We start from the raw sequence: 21,015 nt of genomic DNA, 5'->3' as shown, positions 1-21,015 counted from the left end.
TATCTTCTTAATTTCTAAAACAGGCTCTCAACTGAAATAAAAATTTATTTTTGCATGCTACCTACTGTTTCTACTCTCTGTGTAAATAATTTTAAAGCCAGAGTGTATTATACCAACATTACTAAATTGTATTAAAATGTTTCTTCATTAGGAACTGAAAAAATATTGAACTGAAAAAACATATTCATTGTGACTTTGCGAATGAGTCTAGAATCTATGAGTCACTCTAATCCTCAAAGAAATAATGAATATATATATATATATATATATATATATATATATATATATATATATATAATCTTGTCTGGAAAACAGAGTACCATGCCAGAAATGGTTTTGAATTGCCTACTGATATTTGTCAAATCAATAAATATACAGCTCTATTTATTTTCACTATAGAACTTATAATACAATTCCTACTCACAACTGATGAAATGTAAGTAATAAAACTTCAAAATAATTTTAAGGTAAGTAGCAATAAATAGTATCAAAATAGTCATCTGTATATATATATATATATATCAGGGCCCTATAAATAACTGTGAAGCAAATGAAGGTTTATAGAAAAATATTTCTGTAAACTCTTAAAATCAGTTCCTCCTGGAAAGAATGAAAGCTTGAAGAGAAACTACTAGGATGGAAATACTTGATACATTGACATATAGTATTCATGTATCTGAAAGAAAAGATTCCATTGTGAGGATTAAACTTTTGCTTGGTGTAGGCATGTGTGTTTGTGTGTGTGTGTGTGTGTGTGTGTGTGTGTGTGTGTGTGTGTGTGTGTGTGTGAGTGTAAGTAGATGGCTAGCTAAAGTCAGAATTCTATGTGGGTGCTGGGAATCCAAACTCAAGTCTTCGTGATTGTGCAACAAGCACTCTCACCCACCAAGCCATTGCCCCTGCTCTATCTACTTGTTATGATCTCCTTTCCCCCTCTCTTGTTTGCTATACTGGTCATGAGAGCCAGTGACAAGACAAAACCCAGAACAACACTCTGTATTTTTTTTTATTTTTTTCAAAATAACGTTTTTCATATAAAGGCTCAAACTTTGGAATCCCGGTTTAATGCATGCTTCTTATTTATAGGTACTTGTAAGTTGCTTTTGACTTACCAAACAGTAATTCATGTTTGGATATAAAGTTACATTTGTACCTTACAGAATTTTGTAATTTATTCGTAGACTAAATATTAACGGAAAGACAATGCTCTATTAATATTTCAATTTTAAAACTTGGAACACAGTTTTAAAACAAGTATAAGTTCTTTATAGTTTTAGTACCTGTATATGTGCAAAGAGTGTTTATCCACCTACAACAACAGATGTTAGTTGTGCTTTAAAAATGCTTATGCAGTTAATATATCTTTCTGAAAGTTTAAAATATAATATTAGAAAATTAATATCTCTATCCAAAACAATCAAGCAATTGCCTAAGAAAAGTAAATATAAAATTTATAGAATTAGAAGTAATTCCAGTAATGTACAAAGTCGATATTAAAATCCTGTTCCTACACTGTAATAGAACCAATTTATGCTTATCCCCAACTGACTTACAAATAATTGAGACTCAAACTATAGTTATTTTATTTGGCTTTGACAATTACTGGAGTAACTCTGAATCTATTTTTCTAACTGCTGTTTTGTCTATCTCCCCAATTGTGTACCAGATACTTGCTGTTTCTCCTGGTCACATGCTCATGGTCCATTTCCCCTCATGGCAACTTCTTTCACCCTTTCTGTTCTTCTTCCTTCTCTTCCTCATCTCTCCTTTCTCCTTTCTCTTCTCTACTCCTAACCAAGTAACTCAAAACCACCTACTTCTAATCCCGTTTGCACAACAGAAGCTTATAAACTTGAGAATTCACTCATAGGCCTAGACTTACTGGTAGAGAATTTAGCATTACAATATGTAGCAACAGACCACACCTCAACAATTCCCCTTTTGTTTAATCTAAATAAGAAGGCTATTTCCCTGATAATAATAAATACCATATAGTGGGAACAATTATGAAATTATTATAAAAATTATTAGGTAAGTGTTACATTTAAAACATCTAGTCTGTTTGTATTTGGCAACTCAGGAGAAAGTATTCCTTTCCTATCCTATCCTGATGAGTTCAAAGTTCTGTATCCAAATCAATTTCTATCAACTCATATTATCATCTTCAAATTACCTTCTTAGACCTAACGTACCTTTTAAAATCTCAAACAACCTAAATTTCTAGTAAAAGTATGACTGTATAGTCTTGAATCCCATCAAAATCCCAGAAAAGAAATAAATACTTTTTGATTATGTAGGAAGGACTGCAACACAGATTCTAAAAATTAACGATGGAGACAGAAGACTCTAATATTCTTTACAATGTTGGAGCATCTATCTTTAGCCTTCTGATCCAGAACATCTGACACACCTAAAGTAAAACAGGAATTATGAAGGACTAGTTTACTGTATATTGGCAGAATTTAGCAATCTACTATTCTGTGTCTATTTGTTCTTTTTGGACAGAATTTTGTCTAGAGATGAAGTTAGAGTACTTTTTGCCACAACCGAAGCAACTCCATATGGAGGTTATTGTTGCTCATATCTTCTCTGAAGTAGAACGGGGTATTGTCAGGTGCAGATTGGGACTACACCTTGTATTTTTAAATGAGTGGCATATGCCCAATGCCTATCTAAGAGTTGAGACTTACATATGTTATGTTGTAAGAAAGTAAATCCTAAATTTTGTATTAATATAAAAAGATTTATACCAATGAAAACATTAAGCCTGCATCAATATACAAAATTCTGGAGCAATATAACAAAATATCCTGCATCAAAATTTAAAGATATCTACCAATGTAAGATTATGGTTGTAAACATTTTTTATAGTTGTTGTTTAAAATTAGATTCAATAATCTACCCCTATTTTCTAATTTCTTTTAACATTTTTATATCACTTCTTTTTCTTCTGAGCCCCCTTCCTTTTATCTAAGAGAGAAAGAGGGATAAAGAAAAAGAAAGGAAAAATAGAAACCCCTGAGTCTAAGGTCCCTATTTAGTTTCTTCCCTGTCCAATACCATAATTATTTGTAAAGTATCCCTTAAAATAACAACATATGTGTAACTTATAAAATGAGCAAACCATCTGCCCCAACTTAACTAACTGAGACAATGGTTTTATGATTGCTTCCTACAGAATTGGGGCAAAGAATTTATTTTGAGGAGCCCAAAATGAAATTAGGAAAATGGATAGTATTAATAAAGCTGGCTATAATCATTTGTTGTCCGGTCTCTATGTGCTGAGAAAGTTCAGGGTTTAACTGAGGCCCTGACTGGAACAGTCTGAGAGGATGGATAAACTGAGGTCATCTGAGATAGCGATTCTTTCTGAAACTGTTTTAGAAGCAAGTCTCTGGAAACAGCATCAATTTGACACAAGACCATGCAGGTAGCTGGAACCGCAGCAGGTCTCAGTATCACAGCATCCTCAAGCATGAATCTTGTCAGGGCTGCCCTTCTGTTTTTTTGTTCTGCAACATATAAACTTTACAAGCAATAGATAGTTCTATAAAGATATTTGTATGGACTATACAGAGTGCACAGACTAATTAAAGATGATTTCCTGTTCTTTGTTTGAGCAGGTAAAAGTTAACTTTCTTTCTTTAGAAGTTAGTTTGATAATATAATCAATTTTAATATAAATCTTCATTGATGACATATAAAAGGATGCTATGTGTTAATAAGTCGTGAGAATTTTGTAGCCAACAAGATTTATTGGCCATGAAGGCTGAAATCTTGGTTGGAGACACATATATGTCCCAGTCAGTTTCAGAGTTGTTTCAAGATAGGATTTGACACTGTACTTTATTGGGTTGTTTGATACTTTTGATTTCTTGTCTGAAGTTGAAATCTTCAGGAGGTCTTCCCCTGACAAATTCTATTTTTAATAATTTAAGTGGAAGATAGAGCTTTTCTTTTCCTGTTGAAACAAATGTAAAACCTCCTCCCTAACATAACATATCTCCTTTCTTCCATTTTGGAATTAGGACTTCTATAAGCTAATCAAATTCAGCAGTTATTTCTAAAATCCAGTCTATTTTAGCAGTTTTGCTATTTGTCTCATTGACTTTTTAAAAGCTTAAGGTAAACAAAACACATTTTAAACCATCCTTGGGACATATTATACCCACCTTCTGTTTTATGAGTTGGAGTATTTCCTTCAAAGTTCTGTTAGATCTTTTCATAATGGCTTGACCTGTAGGGTTGTAAGCTATATCTGGTATAGACTTCATACCATAATGTCTATAAAATTGTTGTATTTTAGTGGACATATATGTCTAAGTATCATCAGTTTTAATCTGTAAAGATATCTCCCAGATAGCCATCATCTCTAATGAATAGAATCATCCCTCTCAGAAATCAAGGCAGGAATCCATTGGAACTCTGAACATGTATTAATTGTATGATGTATAAACATGTGTACATTGTCAATTCTCCAAACTCTATAAAATGAAACATACAATCCATCATGTAGCATTGCTTTAAGTTAGCACCAATAAGAAGAATCTGGATTTTAAATTCAATATATTGTATCTCTATGGGCTGCTATTCTAATTTCTTAAATCCCTGTGGAAACTTTCTGTCTGGAACTATGATTTTTGATATTGTAAGTTCCAGATTGGATTTCTCTAAGGGTTTCTTACTTTGATTTAAAGATTCTCTCAGCCTGCCAGTTTGTTGTAGAAAATATTTAATTTCAATCCATGGACTTTGATCATTAAGCTCTTGGATAAAAGACACATGACCTTTATATTTATAATAAGCCTTAATCATCACTAGAGCTGGGCAAGGTATCTACACTCTATGCTCTTAGAATCTATTTCTCCATCAATAACCTCAAGTTATAATTTGCCGTGCTCCATCTGGTTATTATTTAATTCCAATTGGCTAGCCCTTATGGCTATTGTTTCATGATTCACCTACCCCATGGAGGCTTCCTCCACTCTCTATCTTCCTCTCTGTCCTTCTCCTTCTCCACCTCCAACAAAGTAACTCAAAACCATCTACCTCTAATTCCTCCATCAATTGGTCATAGCCAATTTTATTTAACTAATAGTTTTAAATTAAGGAACAAGATTTGTACAACAAAGCTTGTAAACATGTTGAATTAGTTATAATCATATATTACAAATGTTCATCTCTAACTGGTGGATTAAGGAAATTGTTTTGCTTTGTATGTAGTCTTTAATAGTACTACAATGAACAAGAATATGCTCATAAAAGACAGATTTTTTAAATTCATGAATAAAAACTTGGAGCTGAAGAGATGACCCATCAGTTACAAGTACCTCCTGCTCTTCCAGATGATCCAAGTTTGGTTCCAGCACCCAGGTTGATTAGTTCCCAATCACCAGTAACTTAAGCCACAGGGAATCCATGAAATTATTTGTTTCAAAGAGATTATTCAGTTATTCAGTATGGCTCTTTAATTTTTACAAATAATAACCCTAAGATTCAAAGAGACTAAGTAGTTATACAAGGTCATTCACTTACATCTGGGCAGTTAGCATTATAACCAAGTCTTTCAATGTTAAGCCTAATTATATTGAGGTCAAAAGATCTATAAAGAATTTACTTCTTTGCTACATAGTATTTGAAAGTTACTGGTTCCTGTAGCTGTAACTAATGCTACCACCAAAAGCAACTTGGGAGGAAAGGGTTTATTTGGTTAATTCCCCCATGTCACCGTCCATCATTGAGTTAAAGCTCAATATAGCTCAAGGAAGATTGCTGTATAGTCTTGCTCACTGGCTTATACTCAACTAACTTTCTTACATAGCCTAGGACCAACCTGCCTAAAATGGGACCACCCAAAGTGGGATGGGCCCTCCAACATTAACTGCCAATCAAAACAGTGTCTTACTGACGTGGCTGCAGGCCAAACTGATCCAGGAAATTCCTTAGCTAGGGTTCTCTCATTCCATGTGACCTTAGGTTTTGTGTCGAGTTGACAATAACTAACCATCACAGTTGTCTCTAAAAAGTACTGAATTTATCTCTTTAAAGTTTTATTTTTTCCCACTTTTACTTGAATTCCCTGCAGATTTCATTATCTATTTTTTTCTTTACAGCTGAATAAAATTCCATTGTGTATGTTTACCACATGCATAAGGTAACCCAGGCACAGAAAGACAAATGTTGCATAGTGTTCCTTGTCTGTGGGTCCCAGATTTAAAATTTTCAATTCTGTGTGTTCAAGTTGGAATACCTATAGAAGCCAGAAAATTAGAAATAAACCATGGTGGTGGTGGTGACCTAAAAGAAGAGAGATGGGAGAACATAATAAATAAGAGGGTAGAGAAGGGGAATATTGGAGATAAAAAGGCTGAAATAAAGAAGTTGTAGGGAGCTGAGGGAGATGATGGATTGGAAGTAAGGAGGCTTACCTAACATGAAGGGTGTTTGAATAAGCTATATGGAAATCTACCACTTAGTAAGCTGCGGTGGTTCACATTACAATGTACATCATAATCTCTGGCATTTGAATTCTTGGCCCCAGTTGGTAATGCTATTTGGGATGCTTAGAAAACAATGGAAGCTGTGTGCTGCTGAAGGTGGGCCTTGAGAAGTTAAAAACTTGTGCTATTTCTATGCTTTGTGCTTATAGCTCAAGTCATCATTGTCTAGCTCCTGCTACTCTGTCATTGTGCTACCATCACAGCCTCTAACTCTGGCCCATGTGCCCAAATAAGTTATTTTTCTACATATTGCCTTGGTCATGGTGTTTAATCACAGCAGCAAAGAGTAAAAAATACACTTCTTGGTACTAGGACAGTATGGCGATTCTGTGAAGAAACAGACCATGTGTTTTGTTTTGGGGGTTTTGTTTGTTTGTGTTTTTGTTTGTTTTGAAGAGATGAATATGGAAGATGTTGGAACCTTGGACTAGAAAAGTAGCTGAATACAGTAGGCAGAGCTTAATGGGCTGAACTACTAGTGACTTGGAAGGCAATCCTGATAACAATGGGCCATGAAGACACCACTTCAAGAGGTTGCAGAGAAAACTACATTAGTGGCTGGGATAGAAAGCATTCCTATAACATTTTGGCAGAGAATGTGGCTGCTTTCTTCCTGTGCCCTAAGAACTTGGTTGAGGCTAAGTGAAAAGTGATGGATTAATTTCCTGTTTTCCTTGTAATTTCTGTTTATTCTGCCTCGTCTTTACCGATGCATTCCTGTTCTAGCTCCATTACAATGCTAAGGGACTATTTCATCATCCATGTAGCCCATATGTGGATATGTGGAACATGATGGTTTTCTTTCTGTTTATCAAACTGGCCACTTTCAAATTACCCGTATTCAAATTTGTTGACAATTTCTTTTGTGCTGAAATTCTAGTGTATTTTTTAGTTCTATCATTTTACTTCTTTAAGTTTAGGTTTATTGATTGATTGTTTATTTGGTTATTATATTTTTATTAGCTTTATAATTTGTTATCATTGTTTTCTTAATTTAATTTAGTTTCTTTATGTGTTTTTGTATCTCATCTCTTCTTTAAGCTTATTATTTTAATTTTTTTAGGCAATTAATAGACCTCCATTTCTTTGACATTAGTTCTCTTTTGTCCATAAGTGGTTTTGTTTAACTTTAATGTAGCCTGGCTGAGGTATATACATTAAGGTAGCAAATACTTACTTCATTGTTTACAAAATAGTTTCAAGAAGTAAACAATTTTCTCTTTGATGTCTAAGGCTTTGTCTTTGAGTTTTACATCAATAAGGGTTAAAGTAGGGTTATTTGGTTGCTGCAGACACTGCAGTGGAGTTCTTTATCCAAGTGACTCTCTAGTCTTTAACCTCTGCCAAGATTTCATAGCCTTTCTAAATCACAAAGGCTGGTGTACTGTGGCAGATGGAGTGGTTGCTTGCAAACAATAGAAATGGACTTTGGCTATTTTTGGCTAACTTAAACAGAAAGGCAAACCATAGGGAAGGTATTATAGAATCACACACATAAAAAAAAATCACTGCTAAAAACATGGAAGTAAACTTGTAAAATAGTCTTGGGAAAAGAAAGCTTATTAGTATTCAAGATTCCATCTAAAATCATCTCCCAAAGCTAGTCTAATGAGCTCACTGCTGCCACACCATTGCTATCTAACCTTCTAGCATGTGCTTGCGGCCTTCATCTCTGCACCGAATCTTTGGCATTATTGGTGCTTCATTATACTGTCATTTCTAGAAACACATGCTTGCTACCTGACCATCACTGCTTCCTGCTTTGCTGCTATGGTATTGTCTGTAGCCAACTTTTTGTGGGTTACCAGCAGCAGATTTCAGGCTCAGGGTTCCTAAATGAGATTGACTGAGGCATGGCACACAGGGAATGAACATTTCTGTCTCTGCCATTCCCTTCCCCTTCCGTAAGATTCTCAAGTCAGTAGATTTTTCTAAGCACAAGAAAATTTCAGATGTTTGACAGCCAAAGAAATATAAAATATAAGTAAAGGAAAGGGCAGAGTTTATCTGACTTGCTACAACAGAAAGCAAACTGCTAAGAAACAACACGCAGGGAGATTCCAGATCTGAGAATAACAAGAAAGTCTCCTCAAAATAAAATTAGTATGGAATGAAATTGTTGCTTTAGAAATTGGAAATTCTCTTCTCCTACTAGAATGTGAATGCCATGTAGACATTAGAAAGGAATGCTATAGAATGATCCTTAGTCTAACCAATTCCTTTATAATTATATTCTGCTGAGATATAATTGTATTCAGAATCGAGATGCTGCCTCATATTGTGTTTTCTATGTTTCCGCTGTGTTTCACGCCGTGCTCAGGTTGCAAATTCTTCCATGATTTCAGGACACCCAGAGTGCTTCACGTTCCCAAACATACTTTGTCAGCTTAGTAAAGCCCCATATGAACACAGAGATGAACAAATAGCATGATTGGATGTCTGCCATGAAATAGAAATGATTGCAAAGCTGATGCAAAGAATATAATTTTTAAAAATGCAACCACATATATTTTTGTTCTATATATGCTTGCATGTAAAATACACTTAAATATATAACACAACATGAGATTTAAATGGCATGTGATATATATATATACATATATATATACATATATATATGCATTTATTTATGTGTGTGCTCATATATATGTGCATAAGTAACCTGTTAAAAAGTAAAAGTACCAATGTGACAAATCTTTAAGTGGGCAGTACTGATTACAAATAATTATATTTATTTTAAAATACAGCATACTCCAGACTTTTCAATAAGACTGACACCTGCTAAAATTTATAATTACACTTCTGAATTTGTTAACACTAATGCTAGTATATTATACTATCAAGTTGCTATTTCGTATTGTGTCAATTGTTTAATTATAAAATCTAATTTATGCTTTGTAAATTTATTTGGTTTGGGGTTTTTGGTTTTTTTTTTTTTTTTGAGACAGTTTTATGTAGTCCAAGCTGGCCTCTAGTTCACTATGCAGCCAAGAATAATTTTGTAACTTTTATAAATTTTACTTTACTTATTTTTTTATTATTTCGTTTTAAAATTTTTATTTTATGTATATGAGTGCTTTGCCTGATGTATGCTTGAGCATGAGTGCATGATTTTCACCAAGGTCAGGAAGAAAGCTTTGGATATTCTGGAAATGGGGTTGTAAATAGTTGTAAGCCATTATGCCTGTACTAGAATTGAACCTGGGTCATCTACAAAAGCTGGGAGTTCCCTTAATTGCTGACCCAACTGTCCAGCCCCAGCTTTGAACTCTTGATCCTCTTGCTTGATGCCAAGTGAGGTGATAACAGAAGTATTTAGTCATGCTAGAAAGACTAAGCTAGATATTCTCATGCTGCAGCTCGAAGCTGTTATAAGTGCTGTCTAACTTTGTGAAGGTGTACGAGTGAAGCATAAGGATCATAAGAAAGACCCATCTGATTCTAGAATCCTTGTTTCTAGAAATTTTGCATTATGACTTTGCGTTGGCCTTTCTGCTATTTCTCTTAGACACCAATAGTTACTCTGTATCTTAAAGTGTAATTTTAGTATGTGCTCAAAGCATTTATGTTGTCCACCTGCTTGCAAGCAATAGTTAGTATATATTCAGTTTTACAGCCGTCATTTATCTTTTCACATGATTTTTCTCCACAGAGATCAGTGCAGCAAGCTTCCCCTTAGTGCTAAAGGAACATCTGGGCTCCAGATCCTTGTGGCTGGATATCCCTCATGGTCAGAATCATCATCCGATCACACAGATGCCACATCTGAGGAGCCTGTTAGTGTAGGGAAGGTGGACCTTGGGAGTCCATAGCAGCATCCCAAAGTCTTTGCAACAGCACATAACCTTGCAAAGGCAGGTGCCAATTGTTTTATTTTAAAGTGAAGCACATCAAATGTCATAGGCCACACTTACAGGGCATCCTGTTCCCTACCCCATGTTAAAAAAAAAAATCTCTGTGAAACCCATGGCACGTGGTTGTTCAGCACATAAATGCTTCAGGAAGACAGCTCCATTCTATCTTACACTGGCTGAAGAGCTTCCTGCTGCGGGTGGGGTGAAAGTTTTCATGCCTAGAAATATGTATTTATTCACTCACTAAAGAGCTTCAGCAAATGAAACCACATGCCAGCAATTCTGAGCACTGCTTTCTATTTAAAGGTAACTGGAAGCCAAATGAATAATCAGGAAGGTGTGTTCTAAATTTGGAATAATAGAAAACACAATTACATATTATTAGGGAAATTTCCCCTCAAGTCATGGAAAAAGACCCATGAATTATCCTTGTCCAATTACAGAGAGCCTTTCCTATAACTGCAATATACAAAGTCCTTCTCCTTCCTTACAGAAATGCTAGATGATGTTAATGCAGTTACAAGACTGTTCTCATATCCACAGAAGGCTGTCCATGTGATGAAGGGTGTCATTGTGAACAGGGGCATCAGTACATTGAACACATGACAAAGGCTGCCTGGTGGCCAGGACAAACAAAAGGAGATGCTGTATAAAATATACATGCACACACACATGCACGTATGCACACACATGCATGCACACACATGTACAGACATGCATGCACATGCATGCTCAGACATGCAAACCATGTATATGTGCATACTTGCAGATGTGAAAATACACACATAAACACACACATGCATACACACATGCAACCACACACACATGCACCTGCACCATGTATATGCACATGCACAGATACACACACACCGTGTATATGCACACACACAATTGCATGATCACACAAACATGCATATACACAAAAATGTACATACAAATGCATATATATATCATATATACATACAATTTGTACACACATACACACATCTGTGTGTGTGTGTCTGTGTGTCTGTGTGTGTGTGTGTCTGTGTGTGTGTGTGTGTGAAGGAAAATCCTGATTAGAGAGTTAGGGATCACACTAAGGTCAAACTTAGAGTGAATGGTTTTACAAGGACTTAAGCTTTTCTTCAATGCCCATCCATGTTCAATCTCCTTAGCAATAGTTTTAAAATAGATTATAGTTCCCACACAATGAGGCCAAAATATCCCCAAATATATCTCTCCACAGTAAAATAGTAATAATATTATTAATGTAACACCCCTGTGAACTAGTCACTTATAAAACAGAAAAATATTATATGGAGCTTTTCTATTTTTTTTTTTAAGTTTTCTTTTAATTTATTTATTTTGTATACAATGTTCTGCCCTCGTGGATGCCTACATACCAGAAGAGGGCACTAGACCTCATTGTAGGTGGTTGTGAGTGACCATGTGGTTGCTGGGACTTAAACTCAGGACTCCTGGAAGAGCAGCCAGTGCTCTTAACTGCTAAGCCATCTTTCCAGCCCTGAGTTTTTCTTTAGCAGGTAAAAAATATTATTCTCTGCCAAGATGGGAAGCATATTCAGTCTATAGCCTTTGTAGGAAAAAAAAAAAAACCTGAATTATTTAAAAACATAAAATCTTAACTCTTGGTAATAATTAGGATGATGGGTCCTGATCTCACAGAATAGGTGACAGCATTTAACTTCAGGAGCAAAGTGAGTGGAATTGTTTTAAATTCAGGGAGACCAAAGGGCAGAGTAGAAAATGCTGTGGGGTGGAGTCGGCACTGATCATTAGCATCTAGTGAGATTACTCTAGAACATGTTTCTAGGGAAAAATAAAGCTACTAAAAATTGCTTAATATATTATAATTGCTTATTTATATATTAATGAATGAGTAGAAGATTGGGGTCAGCTTTACCAAAGGAAGTCACAACTCTCTGAGTTTGTAGGCTTATGCTAATACCGTGAGACTAACATAACCAAACGGAAGGCAAGACCTTCATGAGGAAGAACTCCAACACACTTCATATATTCATAAAGTTTCTTTTTCTCTCAAAGGACGTATGGTCATTGAAGCATTTCCACACACAGGAAAATAGCTGAATGCGTCATGAATTTCAGAATGCCTCAGAGGTAGGAGCAGAAAGTGAATGCAATTGTACCATGTGTCCATGTCAAGTATATCCCTCTGTGATGGGCATGAGGAAACATTCTCCCAACGGGCAGCTTCATAGCTATATGCATGTATGACTTTGGTTTTTTTTCATTTTTTTAATTTTATATTTTATTTACATTTCAGATGCCATCCCCTTTCCCCATTTCCCCTCCCTAGAAAACCCCTATCCCATGTCCCTTTTTTCATTTTGCTTTTATACAATTATTAAAGTGTTAGTCAAAGGCTTTATACGTTTGGTAATGCTCAATCAGAAGTGTAACCCAATACCCAACCTAGATATAAAAACTGTCTTTGAATGGTGGAGATACATGGACATCTGCCTCCATGCCCCCCCCCTTTCTCTCTCTCATCACCTTGCTTCTCCTCTCCTTCATCTTCTCCTCTCCTTATTCCATCTCTTCCTCTCAGTACTCCTTCCCCTTAGCTGCTCCTACATATCACCCTTCCTGTTAAAATAACACTTTTCTCTCAAAATACAATTAGAGCATACTTATTCCTATTTGTACCAGTGACGTACAAGATAATACTAATACCTAGTCCATCATTTTGTTGACTAACAAGAACCTCTGTCATCTCTCCTAACTAAAACACTTAGTTTTGAACCTGGCTTTTTTTTCTTGGCTTAGAATAAATGTCAGCTGAAAACTTTCCACTCAGATCTTTACTCTCAAAGTAAATAGCCAGGATTGGCTATAGGTCTTCAACCCCATCAGAAATCTAGAATGACTGAGTTAACTGAAATTATGGGAAGCACAAAGCACAGTTTCTAAAACTTAGCCAATTTATGGAAACCGCTGAACACCTGGACAGCCCCCATACTACAGAACATTAGAGCATCAAATCTTCAGCCTTCTAGCCCAGAATCATCTGACAGACCTAGTGATGTAGAATTATTAAGGGCTGATTACTCTGTCTAGGCAGATATAATCAGTCGACTATTCTGCAAGTGTGTCCTTTTCTGGACAGTAATTTATCTGTAGATGGAAAGAGGCAGTTCTTGCCTTGTGGCTGTCTCTGCACAACTGGAGTAACTCCAAGGATGCTCAATTTCTTCTTAGAATCCAAGACAGGAAGCTGTCAGGAGCAGACAGGTCTCTAATCAAAATGAACATTAATATAGACATGTTTGTAACGTCAATTCTGTGGACTTCTGATGTTTTGAAAACCAACTATCCATGTAAGATAAACTGGATTGCTGTCTGTTAACTCCTCTCAGCTATTTCTAAATAAAACATAGAGAACACCCTAACAATAAACTCCAAGCCATAAATTTGCTATAGTCCCTTAACTCACAGGCTAACCATCTCAAATCTGTTAAAAAAAGTTAAAGAAGGACTGGGTCTAAGCCTTGTATTCCTAAATGTGTTATACAGGCACAATGCCTATGCGAGTGCCAATATTCATCTCATTTGTATGTCAATAAGAAACTCGTACCAATGAAAACCTTAAATTTGAAATCAAAGTAAATTTTGTACCATTTAAGAGATTATAACTTCATCTTGATACTAATTATACAGATTTCTATCAATAGGTTGTGGCTATGCAATAAATCCTAGTTAATCCTCCCTGTTCCAACAAAACCTCTACTTTTCCCTAGAAAGACAGCCCAATATTAACCACCTTAGTCCCCAAGCCCAGGGAATAGGGACGCTGACTCTTCGTTAACTTCTTCAAGCTGATTACAGGCGTTGAGATATTAGAAGAGGGTGGGGGAAGAGTAAATTGATAATCCTCTGACACTGTGTCTTCACTGCATCCAGTTGGAATTCCAGGACATTGGAGGTTTGGGCGGGTCTGTTCAGTTTGCTTGATGAGTAGATACACCGAAGCTGTATATTCTGCAATATACAATTCTCAGAACAAGTTTTAGTATCAAGAAAAAAAATTTTTTTTCCTAGAGGGCTGACTTTTTTTTTTAAAGATGTTGGTTCTAACAACTTTTCTTTTTTCTTTCTTTTTTGATTGGTTATAATATCTATGTTTCAAATTCTATCCCCTTATTCCATTCCCCCCACCACCCAGGAGCCCCTTATCCCATCCCCCTTCCTCGTGTTTCTATGAGGGTATGATTTTCCAGTTTCTATGATGCTGTTTCCATTAGCATAAACTGCCTCCTAAATTTCTAAATCCTTCCATTTGTTTTATTAAATCTCCTATTTTTCTTTTTTCTTTCTTTTTTCTCTTTTTTTCATCTCTTTTTAAAAAATTGGGTATTATATTTACCTTTCAGATTTTATCCCCTTACTCCACTTCCTCCCACCACCCAGAAACCTCCTATCCCTTCCCCCCCTCATGCTTCTATGAGGCAGTGCCTGTACCTACCCCCCCACTACCCCCTCCCTACCCTCACTTCCCCCCATTCTGTGTTCATTTTTTATGGGACCAAGAAATTCCCCTCCCACCTATGCCTGACAAGGCCATCCTCCCTTACATATACCGCTGGAGTCCTAGGTCCATCCCTATGTGCTCCCAGGCTGGTGGTTTAGACCCTGGAGGGCTCTGGTTGTTTGGTATTGTTGCTTTCCTCCTGGGGTCACAAACCCTTTCTGCTCCTTCAGTCTTCTCTCTAAGTTCTCCATTGGGAAACCCTTGATCATATCAGTGGTTAGCTGTGAGCATCATCCTCTGAATGTGTTAGTCTTTGTCAGACCTCTAAGGAGACAGTTATATCATGTTCTTGACAGCAATGCATGTATGACTTTGAATGGAAAGAAAACTGGACTGAAGTCATAGTTTCATGAGTGAGTTTGCTCGCTGGACAGGGTAAAATGAACCTGAGTGGAAGATCAGGAAAAGACTTTCAAGGAACGAAGTAAATGGCTGGTCAGGCTAAGAGCACTAAATGTTAGGGTGGCTCTTCGTGATAAACACCCAGTGAAGAAGGGGAAACCATGAACTGACTCTAACAATTGTGATCATTCTAAGGGCATGAGACCAATGCTATATGCCATGAATGGGAAAGTATGTATCTGATACTTGGAACATTGACTGGACCCTATGTAAATCTGTCTGTGTCCCATTACAATCTGAGAATGTAACCGAAAGTCAGACTCCTCGTGTATGAAGGACTGGGCCGTATCACCAGGCCAGCAGACAGGCCAGTAGGATGAAGATGATGTCTGCCGTGGATCTAGGGTAAACCTTGAAGTGAGAGATGTAGCTTTTCTTCTAACTTGTTGTGTGTGTCTTCCCAGAAGTCATTGCTAGCCAGTGGACCTGAATAAGCTGAACCTCACTTGCATAACTTTAACGAAGAAGCAATCCGGGTGATTCAGAGGATGGGAGATGATAAAGTCTGGTGGTCCATCCTCTCCTGGCCACCACTTCTATTCTATAGCAACAACTCACAGAAGTTCCTTTAGCCAAACAGACACTGCCATATCCCATATCCATGTGGCCCCCTGCTGAGAGCATAGCTAAGCCAGTGAATGGCTGATATTACTATGTCTTGGATTAATTTTGAAAGCCTGTAAACACAGGCTGAGGGTGCCCATAAGGAGTCACTAGCTGAGACTGTTGTTTTAAACACCTGCATGAATCTTACTTTGTTGAAATTCCCTTTGTATCAATCAGTCTGCATAAAGTCATCCGACATGCCAATACTGGGTATATTTCTCTAACCTTCCCTTTTCACCATCTCACCATTTCCTTTAAAATTCCATGTGGTTATTGTTATAGGTGGAACTGTTCTTTGCTTGTGTTTATACACCTACTGAACACTGAGAACCCTTTATTACTTAATTTAAAAACAAGACCTTCAACAAACCAGTTTGCCCTAAATTAAGTCATGTGAGAGGGTCCTATTGCATATGACTGACGTAGATTTTAGAGGGGGAAAAACAAACCAACACCACCAGAGAAACACAGGCACTCAGGAAAGGCCGTATGAGGGGATATATAATACCTGTGAAGAAAAGTCCTCTGAGGAAAGCAGCCATAGGCAAGGCAAGGAGAAAATCTTCAGAGGAACCAAACTTGTCCCAGTTTCTAGAACTTTGAGAAAACAAATCTGGTTGTTTAAACTTCTAAGTATATAGTACTTTACTATAGCAACCATGAAAAACTAATAAAAAATGTTAATGCTTACCATAATAAGACTGATTATTTTGAGTACAGGTCTGTTTAACAAATATTTTCATTGGCTGTAGTCACCTTGCCAGAGACTGAAGATAAAGAGATGAATACGAAATGGTACTTACCTCAGCTCCTCATAGTAGGCTTGTGGAACAAGTACATTGATGGTCCCAGAGGAGGGCCATGCTTGAAAAATATTTGTACCTCTTGGCTCATAAAACAACATTTTGTTAGTGAAGACTGGGGACAGAATCAACAATAGAGCAATTGAATCTGGTTTCAAATAATAATAATAATAATAATAATAATAATAATAATAATAATAATAATAAATAAGTAAAAATAATAAGAGATCTTGTTAGGTACAATGTTTAGATGCCTGCCCATGAAGAAATCACAAGATAGCAGTGGTGTGGAAAGAAAGAGATGCATGAAATTATCATAGCAACTAGAGTCACAGCTGACACTTTATTGAGGTCATTGTGATATGTTAGATGGAATTTGTGTGGTGTCATGTAAATTCTTACTAATACTATTTGCATAAGATGGTTTGTGAGTGATTCATCTGAGGTAAATTACAGAGGACAGAAAACAAACCTTTCTCTCTTTATCGATGCTTTTTGCATTAAAATGACTTTGACTTTGTCCAAAGAGGTCTGACCTTTGTCAATGGCTCTTGCAAAGTGTGTTCTAAGTGCCTGGGACTTTCTGGGTTTGGGTGGTAAATTTATTATTCATGATGGACTCTTTTGACACACTTGAAAATTGATATAAACAAGATGACTAATGACCAAGCTCTTAGACCAAACCTTATGGATTTATTATGCTATGAGGTGACTTGAAGCCTGATTCCAGGATCACATATCTGTCCAGACTCCCGGAAATGAGCATGCACTCAGTAATGTGACAGCCTTGTGTCTATGTTATGAAACGCTAACAAAATTATGGGCATGAGTGCTATGGAAGCTCCTGAAATCAGTAATATTCTCAGAATACTTTCATGGGCATAGGAAGGAAGCCAGAGCATCCCAAGAGCAACAAGATGTTGAGTTTGGCTCCTTCCAGGCTCCCTCCTATGTTTTTCTTCCTTTGAATAATTCTGCTTGTATTTTGTAATAACCCTTGATGGAATGGGGCAGATCTCAGTGACTTCAGTGCATCCTAGGGAATGTTTTCAACCAGAGGATGGTTGAGAGAGGGGAATCCTAAACTTTCAGTTATTGTCAACAGTGAGGGTAGTCTTGCAAGCAATCTTTACCTTTGTACTGGGTCTTAGGCTCTTGACTTTAGTGTCGGAAGCCTGGGTAGAGTTGGTAGACTGGAGGACTATCCTTTCATCTTCACAGCTTGGCAAACTGTGGGTCCTACCTTGTTTGAAAAAGCAAAGTATTATGGCATGCCAAAATAACCCTGAGTTATGTTTTAGCATGTCAGTCATCCTGTGTGTTCTGCTAAGAAAGCTGCATGGGGACAGATGTAGTAGGTGAAGTTATCAAGTTAGCTTTTGAGCACCACAGGAGTGCTTGTTTTATAAATTTTTTGAAGTAGTCAGCTACATATTCTGGCAAAAATCTATAACCTGGAGAAATCGTTATTGTTTTCTTTATAAACACAGTATTGAAAAAACCAAAACTATTCTAGTTAAGTGATGCTTTCCTCCTTAGTCTCTTATTCTCACTTTCTTAACATATGGATGAATGTATAATAATGAACAATTCAAAGAATTATTAAATCTCAATAGAAAATATGTGAAAGTGGATTATAGACTATAAAATATTAACATGAGCAAATAGGAAAGGCTGTCTTTCTTTTCTTCAATCAAATTCTTCAGCTCACTCTTAGTGTATTGTGGAGAAGCATAATCAATAGGATATATAAAAACACAGATTGAAGAATAGAAATGAGTTACTGTAAGGATCTCATTTACATGGTTATGGGGTTGGAAATGTGCCATGATGTCTAGTGCAAGCCAGCAAGTAGAGCAGATCCAAGGCCAAGCCTAAAGCCTGAGAATCAAGGAAGTCAGTAATGAGACACCACTCTGAGTGACAAGATTCAAGAACCAGGAACCTCAAGGTCTGAGGACTGGAGAGACAAATGTCCCAGCTCCAGCAGAATAGATTTGCTAATTCTGTGCCTTTTGTTCTAGACAAGTCCTGATGAATCAGACAATGTTCTCCTTCCTTGGTGATAGCAGGTCTGCACTCAATCTAGTTTTTTAAATGCTAATCTCTTTGGGAAACATTTTCACAGACATGCCAAAAGAATAATGTTTTACCAAATCTCTGAGTATCGTTGCTCAATCAAATCAACATAATTAACCACTACAAGCTAATGGACTCAAAAGTGTTTACTTATATCGTTTTCGTGTCTGTTAGGTTGAGATCATTTCCATCATAAAGTTAATGCAAATGTGAATGAACTTTCATTATCATCTCTTGTGTATCAAAATTGTGAGTTGTGTTTTTTTAAAAATTAACTTTATCGAAAGCCTGGTGGTTCAAATAAAGAGAGTATTAATAATGGAAATTAATCAATAGGTTCATAATTCTGTATTTGCCAAGTCAAACATCATGATTTTGTTCAAAAAACATGCTCTAGAATGATAGATCTATATATCCATACATATTGTTTATCTATTTATTATCTATCTATCTATCATCTATCCAAATATCTATCCATCTGTCATCATCTTCTATCACCCAAGTGAATAAAATTTATATGTTCTTAGGTATGTATATGTATGTCATATATATATATGTATATATATATGAACATATATATGTATGTATCATTTGCAGATGTGTATATGTGTTTATGTGCATGTGTATATATGTGTATTTGTATTTTGTGTATCCTTAAGGAGCAAAATAAACTTTTTCAAGCAAGTATTTTCCAATTACCTTTCAGTAAAAATATTAATTAACAAATTATATTAGTCATATAATAATTATATAATTTCACACATCATTAGCTGGCTTTTAAATAAATGAAATTGATGTAATTTCAGTTGCTTGTTTTTTTATTTTATTCATAGAAACAAAAGAGTTGTACTTTCATGGAAACACAGGCTGCAGTGTGGAGTCTGTAGTTGATGATTATTGATTCTAAGTACAAAATAAATTCATTCTTCTTCCACTTCCACTAGATAATCCTCTGTTCCTTATAGCTATATGCTCTTTTGAGATACATTTTCCTACTGTGTTCACTTCTTTTTCTTTCTCTTAATTCAAACAGAGACCCTGATCTTTGCTGTGGGAATATGCACATGGAAAGGAAAGCAGATTCCTGAAAAGCATTTCTTGGCTTTTATTTCCCAAACCTGGGTCTGCAAGGTCAGGGGAGGACGTGGCAGGTGGGTCATGGGCAGAGGCAAATGTCCTTTAGAACTTCAAAGAGAAGGAATTCTTTCAAACTAAAAAGAGATTCCATGAAAGGAGGGGGGTGACAAGAGAGGTGCCTGCCCTAGAATGTCTAGGACCAGGAGATCCTTCATGGCTGCAGCCTCATAGGCAGCAAGGCCAGGAGGGGAACTCTTGCAGGTGGCCAGGGTCTTTGTTACACTCTACTGAGATTCCTCGTCCCCAGTCATCATTCAGAAACAGCAGGAATGTGAGCTGAATAGAAAGAGCCAAAGGGGAAAAAGTGGAAACCTGTACGGTAACACGTAAAAACCAACACTGGATGGTAAAGCTTCCCTTGCACATCCCCCAAACCTTATACTACAATACCCAAGTATGATCTTGGAGGATTGGCATGGTCAAAGTGAGACTTCACAATTACCATCGAATGGAATTGTGTATTCCATAGACCAGCAGGATTAAGATTTAAATATTTTTAAAATTGCTTTAAAATGGACAATTTTATTACAGTAAGTATATCTGGGCCATGTTACTATAAAAATTAAAAAGCCCAACATAAAAAGTGTCTGAAGTAAATATTAACATAACTTGATGTGTTGCTATTATCACAAAGCTTATGAAGCCATGAATATCAAAACTAACACATTTAAAACCCCAAGTATTTACCAGACCAGATTCTTGGAAGGAAAGTCACTGATTAACTTCAACGTTTCCTAATTTTTTTCTATCATCAATTCTCTACTAATACATACAGAATAATGTAAGTAAGTAAGGGAAATAAGCAAGTAAGGGAAGCAGTAAGAAAAAGTGAAACACCCAAAGACCTGGAGAACACCCATCTAGATACTACCTGATTTAGGAACTATTAATTGGTAGCTTAAAAGCTGAATCAAGGAGAATATTATTTTGTGCTTGTATGTGCAGTTATGCATGGTCATATACCTTACAGACAGACTTTACAATTCAATTTTTTGAAAATGATCTTCCCATGTGTTTTAATTATTTTAAAAATAATAGACTCTTTTTTTCAGAAAACAGAAAAGCACTCATAGACAGTTTGC

This window comes from Arvicanthis niloticus, chromosome 4, assembly GCF_011762505.2.
Source record: "Arvicanthis niloticus isolate mArvNil1 chromosome 4, mArvNil1.pat.X, whole genome shotgun sequence".
NCBI lineage: Eukaryota > Metazoa > Chordata > Mammalia > Rodentia > Muridae > Arvicanthis > Arvicanthis niloticus.
The sequence above is the reverse complement of the archived record's forward strand: the minus strand, read 5'-3'. Positions refer to the sequence as shown.